Raw genomic sequence first — 8,506 nt, forward strand, 5'->3', positions numbered from 1 at the left:
CTAGACAGTAATTCTTAGACATGCCTTACACTCATAGTTTAGAATAACTAGCTTAGTGGTCCCAAAGCTAAGAAAATATGACTTAAAACTTAAAATTTGATATGGAGGGCGGAGAGATAGTATAGGTGTTTGTTAAGGTACATGCCTGCTTTGTAGCCAGCCCTGGTTAAACACCCAGTAACATCCAGTACCATCTATGGTCCCTGAGCATTGCTGGGTACAGCCTGGAGGCCATGGAGTACCTCCACGTAAACTGACTAAACCCTGGCACCGCAGGCCTCTGAGTAGCACCATATATTCAAGTTCTTTCATTGAAATATTAGGCCCTGTTGATCAAGGTTGCTAGAAAAGGGCCACAGATATTCTGTGGACTTCTAGGGATATCTGGGGTTCTACCAGTGCAGATTTCCTCTCTCTAGGCCTGGCAGTTTTGCTATCAGTGGTCTCCAGATACAAATACAATGGTACCACATTTCAAGATGTATAGGTATCACAACTCAAAAAGCTTCCACTGCTAGGGAACACAGCAATTTAAAAGAAATGCTGCCCTACAACTAATCCCCTGAAAAGTGAATGGGGACACTATAAAACTAGAGTCAGTATATATCATTGAGCATGTCAGTTCAGCATTCAAACAATGATGTGGTATCCCCTATCAAGCATCATAACTAAAAATGTGATCACCACCCTCAAGCACATACTCATATTCATGTCATCATACATTAACAGAGGCAAGAGAAAGGCAAGAAAGTGGCTCAAATGAGCACATGACATCTGAGGAATCTGGGGTCTTCAAGAAAAAGCCACTACTGTAACCTTTATAAAAGTCTGACATTGAGTGCTCGCTTCGGCAGCACATATACTAAAATTGGAACGATACAGAGAAGATTAGCATGGCCCCTGCGCAAGGATGACACGCAAATTCGTGAAGCGTTCCATATTTTTAAAAAAAAAAAAAAAAGTCTGACATTGAACTCTATATAAGAAAATGAACTTCTACTTTTCTCAACATTTTACATGAAAACATTTTCATCAAATATGGAGTCCATATTTGAAATATCTGATTTGATCTATGGTCACATGCTATTGATAGAATCTATTGGGAAAAACTGGGCAGTATAGTGCAAAGACCATAATATATCAGAAAAATAGGGCAATGAAGATAATGTGACAACTAGTTGGAAGATAGATGTCGTTGATCAAGAAAACAAACATTTCCAAATAAAAATCTTGAAAGCTAAAAGAATAGATATTGTGAGTAGTGGGGGATGATTTTTGCCTAAGACATCCCTAATAGGCAATAGCCCCAAATTGCAGTTCACATACTGTGCCAACCATTTACCCAAATAGTCCATGATTCTCTTGAGAAACACAAGGAGGTCAGTTTACCAGAAGATAAAATAAAGGGGCCTCCATGAAAACACTGATGCTTTTTTCAGAGTAGGTAAGTTAGCCTAGCATGGGGCACAGGTGGGGTAAAAAAAGAGTTTTTTCTCTTTTTGTTTTTTTTTGGGGGGGCACACACAGTAATTCTCAGGAGTTACTCCTGGCTATGCGATCAGAAATTGCTCCTGGCTTGGGGGACCATATGGGATGCAGGGAGATTGAACCGCGGTTCTGTCCTAGGTTAGTGCCAGCAAGTCAGATGCCTTACTGCTCTGTACCATCGCTCTGGCCCCTTTTTATTTCTTGTAGAAAAAATGTATAAGAAAATATAAAAATTATTTTAAAACTATAAAATATATAAAAAATAAAAAATAAACTGTCTCTGTAATAAAACTCATTCTTAGTGCCCTGGAAAAATGATCTCTAAGATTACAAGAAGTCTTTCAATTTATTTTTTAAATTTCTTATTTAGGTGCTATGATTGCCAACATTGTTAATAATAGTGTTTTAGGTATATAATGAGTCAGAGAGATACTCTGGTGAGTAAAACTCTCAGCCAAACTTGATTTTATCCCTAGCTCTCCATGTGATCCCTATTACCCTTCCAAGAGTGATCCTTGATCTCTAAGCACAAAGCCAAGAGTAAGCCATGAGTATAGTCAGCTATGGCCCAAAACTCAAACAAAATAAACAAACAAAAACAGTGTAAAAATAATGTCAATAAATCAAGCTCTATTCAAGTGAAGTGATTAAAATGTTAATTTTACTCACTATAATTCACAATACTGTCAATGATAGGGTTTAATGTGTGCAGCATTGCCACATCGTGACAAATTTCATGCTTTTGTCTTTTCTCATTACAGAGTAGTATTCTATTATTTATGCATTTATATACCTAAATTTCTTTATCCAATCACCTTTTTTTGGAAACTTGACTATCTAGTCTCTTGTAGGAACTACTATTGCTTCCTCTGGTTTGTCCTACTTTAATGATTAATGTGAAATCAATTCCTCAAAATTAGCCCAAACTGGAATATTATGGCACTGTTTATTGAACACTCATTTTCCTCAAAGCAGTTTCATAAAAGTATATTTATATGTACAATAAACTAGAAGAAAATGAATTTCTGCACTATTATAATTACTGCTGAAATATCATTATTTTATTACTCTATTTTAATTAAATTCCTCTTAATAAAATTTATAAGCCATGAAAAATACAGACAAACTGAATATAGCAAACATATAAGTTACCTTTTACTTATAGAGCACAAAGAGGACAATATTATAATGTAATTAGTACTCTTAGTAGCAGTGAGTAATATCAACCCATCATCTAAACCATGGGTCTTAAACTCAATTTACCTGGGAGCCGCAGGAGGCAAAGTCGGGGTGATCCTTGAGTGCAATGTCAGTGGTAAGCCTTGAACATTGGGGGGTGTGACCCAAACAACGAAAACAAAGCAAAACAAAAAAAGATTCCTCTAGGGCAGGGCCACAAAATGTTGTACGAAAGGCCACAAACGGCCTGCAGGCTGTGAATTTGAGACCCCAGAAAACCTAAGAAATTGCCATTTGGTTATGCTCTGTATATTCAGGCTACTTTTCTTCCTTCAGCTAAGATTAAAAATCCAGTACTATCTTCCATAATGAGGGGATGTATATTGACAAATGGCTGCTTATGATTCATTCAAATTCATGGCCCACGGGCAGCAAACGGCCCTCCGAACAACATTTTGTGGCCCAGCCCTAGAGGAATCTTTTTTTGTTTTGTTTTGTTTTGTTTTAGTTGTTTGGGTCACACTCCCCAATGTTCAAGGCTTTCTACTGACTTTGCACTCAAGGATCACCCCTGACTTTGCCTCCTGCGGCACCCAGGTAAATTGAGTTTGAGACCCCTGATCTACTACATACAGAAAGCTTCTTTGACTCTGAAAACATATTCCATGCTGCATGAACACCTCTCTGAGATCAACTATTATGGTCACATTATTAAATTAGAATCTTGAGAAGGAAGCATAATCCTGATATCGCTTCTACACTAGAGAACTCAAACAAGCATCCAAACATATCATAACACAATTGAAACATCACATAGAGCAGTGCAGGGTAGTTTATCTGGCCAGTGCTTAGAACTTATATGAAAAATTATAGCTCTGCTAGAAGCCTAAGGTCTAACTGTAAAAGCATTAGAAACATTAGCTATGGTCCTGTTCAGGGAGTCAGATTCTCTTCTTAGTACATGGCAAGATTATGTAAATTGTACTATTTTGATAACTAGGAATATTTTACTTTCTACTCTTCTGTGGCCAGGGTTTTGGTTTGCCCTGGGTAATATTGCCTTATAATCCTCTCAGACAGATATCCTAGATAAAAAACAATTTGATAAATTGTTCATTCTTATTTTTTATCTGTAATATAAATTGTTTAGTTATGTTATTATTGTGCTAGGCAATCAGGGCTAAGAAATATTGCAACATCCTGCTTTCAAACTAAAGAGTTTATTGTAGCATTTAATTCATGATATTTTGTTAAATGACAGGAATGAGTGTTGAAGTGCTCTCCGAGAAAAGGAATTTGGTAAATGGAACTAAAAAATTTAGTAAGAGGAATTGTAAAATAAGAGTACTTAAAAAATGTAGTGAGGCAAAGTTAATGCCACAAACATCTAAAAACCTCATTAAACTGGGGAAAAATAAATAAAACCCTCTCTGATGAAGACCAACATATGGACAGCAAATACATGAAAAAATGCTTATCATCTCTTATCATTAGAAAAAATCCAAATTAGGCCACTGAACTCTGCTGGATCTCAGATGCCAGCACCCCTATATGCCTCTCTTCTGTGCTGTGCTGCTTTTTTGGCCTGATTTTATTCTATGTATGGCTCATCTGAAGATGGCCTGCCTTCCCATGAGCCTTCCGAGGAGGTGAGTCAACAGGCCCAGAAAGAAAGGAGCCACTGAACTCTGTTGGATCTCAGATGCCAGCACCCTTATCTACCTTTCTTCTGTGCTATGCTGCATTTTCGGCCTGATTTCATCCTGTGTGTGGCTCATCTGCGGACGGCCCACCTTCCTGTAAGCCTTCCATGGAGGTGAGTCGGCACGCATAGAAAGGGAGGAGCCACAGGAGAATGGCTGCTACACTTCGCTTAGTGACCCTGCACATCATTTAGCCAGTGAATACAACCACAACACATAGAAAAAACCACAATACAAGTGTGAAAATGGGGAAACTACACAGGCCAGCACCAGACATAGAGAATGAAGATGGCAACTCTGATGACTTGAACATTACCAACCAGCTAGTCAGTCTCTCAGATAAGGAATTTAGAGTCGCAATATGGAAGATGTTCAAAGAATTCAAACAAAGTATAGAAGAGAACAATAATAAGAATCAACAGAATATGAAGATAGAAATCAGAAAACTCCAAACTGAAATTTCAGGTCAAATAACAGGTCTGAAAAACTCAGTAGATGAATTGAAGAAAAACATGGTTGAGCTTTCCCACGGGGTTAAACAACAGCTGAGGATAGAATTAGTACACTGGAAGATGAGATGAATAAAAATTCCATACAGCAGAAGAAACTGGAAAAAAGCCTCAAAGCAAATGATCAAACAATAAAAAAAAATTACTCAAAGAATGGAAACAGATGAAAATAGAAGTCTATGATAAGCTCCACAGAAATAATTTAAGAATCATTCGAGTCCTAGAGACCCAGGCTACCTTTGCTGACCACAAAGCCCTGAAATTATATGTGAACTACAAAAGGACACAGAAGAAAAACTTTAATACCTGGAAGTTAAACAGCCTCATACTGAATAACCAGAGGGCCAGAGATAAAACCAAAGAGGAAATCAAAACCTTCCTGAAAGCAAATGACAATGGAGACACAAGCTATCAGAACATATGGGAAACAGCAAAAGCAGTACTGAGAGGAAAATTTATACTTTGCAAGCACACATCAGGAAAGAAAAAGGGGCATACCTGAATAGCTTAATGACGCAGCTCATAGAATTAGAAAGTGCTCAACAAAAGGACCCAAAAATAGGGAGGCAGAAGGAAATAACAAAGCTGAGGGCAGAAATCAATGAAGTGGAAACCCGAAAAACAATCCAAAAGAGTAACAAAAGCAGAAGTTGGTTCTTTGAAAAAATAAACAAGATTGATAGACCACTGGCCAAACTAACAAAGAAAGAAAGAGAGAGAAACTTGATAACTCGTATTAGGAATGAAAAAGGAGAGATTACTACTGATACGGTAGAGATTCAAAGGGTAATCAGAAACTACTTTGAGAAACTCTATGCTACTAAAAATGAAAACATGGAAGAAATGGATAAATTCTTGGACTTTTATAATCTTCCATGGTTGAAAGAAGAGGATGTAGCATATCTAAACACACCCATCACTATTGAGGAAATTAAGACAGTAATCAAATGTCCGCCCAAAAACAAAAGCCCAGGCCCAGATGGTTTTACTAATGAATTCTTTCAAACCTTTCAAGAGGAACTACTACCAATTCTGGCAAAACTCTTCCATGAAATCGAAAAAACGGGAAAAATTACAAATAGCTTTTAGGAAGCCAACATCACCTAAACCAGACAGAGATGCTACCAAAAAAGAAAATTACAGACCAATATTGCTGATGCAAAGATGCAAAGATCCTCAACAAAATCCTGGTAAATAGGATTCAATGCCTCATTAAGAAGATCATCCACTATGATCAAGTAGGTTTCATCCCAGGAATGCAAGGCTGGTTTAACATCCATAAATCTATCAACATAATACACAACATCAACAACAAGAACAATAAAAATCACATGATCATATTAATAGATGCAGAGAAAGTATTTGATAAGGTCCAACACCCATTCTTGATCAAAACTCTCAGCAAGATTGAAATGGAAGGAACCTTTCTCAATATAGTTAAGGCCATCTACCACAAGCCAGAGGCAAATATTGTCCTCATGGAAAAAACTAAAAGCCTTTCCTCTAAATTCTGGCACAAGACAAGGCTGTCCTCTCTCACCACTCCTATTCAACATAGCACTGGAAGTACTAGCTATAGCGATTAGGCAAGAAAAAGATATCAAGGGAATACAGATAGAAAAGGAAGAAGTCGAACTCTCATTGTTTGCAGATGACATGATACTCTACTTAGAAAACCCTAAAGACTCTACTAAAAAGCTTCTAGAAACAATAGACTCAAATAGCAAAGTGGCAGGCTACAAAATTAACACACAAAAATCAATGGCCTTTCTATAAACCAATAGTAATAAGGAAGAAATGGACATTAAGAAAACAACCCATTCACAATAGTGCCACACAAACTCAAATATCTTGGAATCAACTTGACTAAAAATATGAAGGAACTATACAAAGAAAGCTATAAAACTCTGCTCCAAGAAATAAGAGAGGACACACGGAAATGGAAGCACATACCCTGCTCATGGATTGGCAGGATTAACATCATCAAAATGATACTACTTCCCAAAGCATTGTACAGATTTAATGCGATCCCTCTAAAGATACCCATGACATTCTTCAAAGAAGTGGATCAGGCACTTTTAAAATTGGTTTGGAACAATAAACACCCAAGAATAGCTAAATCAATCATTGGGAAAAATAATATGAGGGAATTACTTTCCCCAACTTTAAACTGTACTACAAAGCTATAGTTATCAAAACAGCATGGTATTGGAATCAAGACAGGCCCTCAGATCAGTGGAATAGGTTTGAATACTCAGAGGATGTTCCCCAGACATACAATCACCTAATTTTTGATAAAGGAGCAAGAAATCCTAAATGGAACAGGGAAAACTACTTCAACAAGTGGTGTTGGCACAAATGGCTAGCCACTTGCAAAAATTGAACTTAGATCCCCAGCTAACATCATGTATGAAGGTAAAATCTAAATGTATGAAAGACCTTGATATCAGACCCAAAACCGTAAGATATATAGAACAACACATAGGTAAAATACTCCAGGACATTGAGACTACAGGCATCTTCAAGGAGGAAACTGCACTCTCCAAGCAAGTGAAAGCAGAGATTAACAGATGGGAATATATTAAACTAAGAAGCTTCTGCACCTCAAAAGAAATAGCGCCCAGGATACAAGAGCCCCCACTGAATGGGAGAAACTATTCACCCAATACCCATCAGACAAGGGGCTAATCTCCAAAATATACAAGGCACTGACAGAAATTTACAAGAAAAAAACATTCTAATCCCATCAAATAATGGGAAGAAGAAACGGACAGACACTTTGACAAAGAAGAAATACAAATGGCCAAAAGACACATGAAAAAATGCTCCACATCACTAATCATCAGGGAGATGCAAATCAAAACAACTATGAGGTACCACCTCACACCCCAGAGATTGGCACACATCAAAAAGAATGAGAGCAAGCGGTGTTGGCGGGGATGTGGAGAGAAAGGAACTCTTATCCACTGCTGGTGGGAATGCCTCTAGTTCATCCTTTATGGAAAGCAATATGGAGATTCCTCCAAAAACTGAAAATTGAGCTCCCATACAACCTAGCTATACCACTCCTAGGTATATACCCGAGGAACACAAAAATACAATACAAAAATCCCTTCCTTACACCTATATTCATTGCAGCACTATTTACCATAGCAAGACTCTGGAATCAGCTGAACATACCCTTCAACAGATGAATGGCTAAAGAAACTGTGGTACATATACACAATGGAATATTATGCAGCTGCCAGGAGAGATGAAGTCATGAAATTTTGCTATACATGGATGTACATGGAATCTATTATGCTGAGTGAAATAAGTCAGAGAGAGAAAGATGCAGAATGGTCTCACTCATCTATGGGTTTTAAGAAAAATGAAAGACGTTCTTGCAATAATAATTTTCAAGCACAAAAGAGAAAAGAGCTGGAAGTTACAGCTCACCTCATGAAGCTCATGGCAAACAGGGATGAGTTTAGTTAGAGAAATAACTACGTTTTCAACTATCCTAATAATGAGAATGTATGAGGGAAATAGAAAGCCTGTCTAGAGTACAGGCGGGGGTTGGGTGGGGAGGAGGGAGATTTTGGACATTGGTGATGGTAATGTTGCACTGGTGATGGGTGGTGTTCT

At 37.6% G+C, this 8,506-nt stretch overlaps 1 non-coding gene across 1 annotated transcript; it reads left to right on the forward strand.

The window, feature by feature from the left end:
- The first annotated feature begins 838 nt into the window (after positions 1–838).
- LOC126005510 (U6 spliceosomal RNA) lies at positions 839–945 on the forward strand. The gene has a single exon (XR_007494562.1). It is a non-coding gene; the product is annotated as a U6 spliceosomal RNA (small nuclear RNA).
- Positions 946–8,506: the final 7,561 nt, after the last annotated feature.

This window comes from Suncus etruscus, chromosome 3 (assembly GCF_024139225.1).
Source record: "Suncus etruscus isolate mSunEtr1 chromosome 3, mSunEtr1.pri.cur, whole genome shotgun sequence".
In the NCBI taxonomy this organism is placed as follows: Eukaryota; Metazoa; Chordata; class Mammalia; order Eulipotyphla; family Soricidae; genus Suncus; species Suncus etruscus.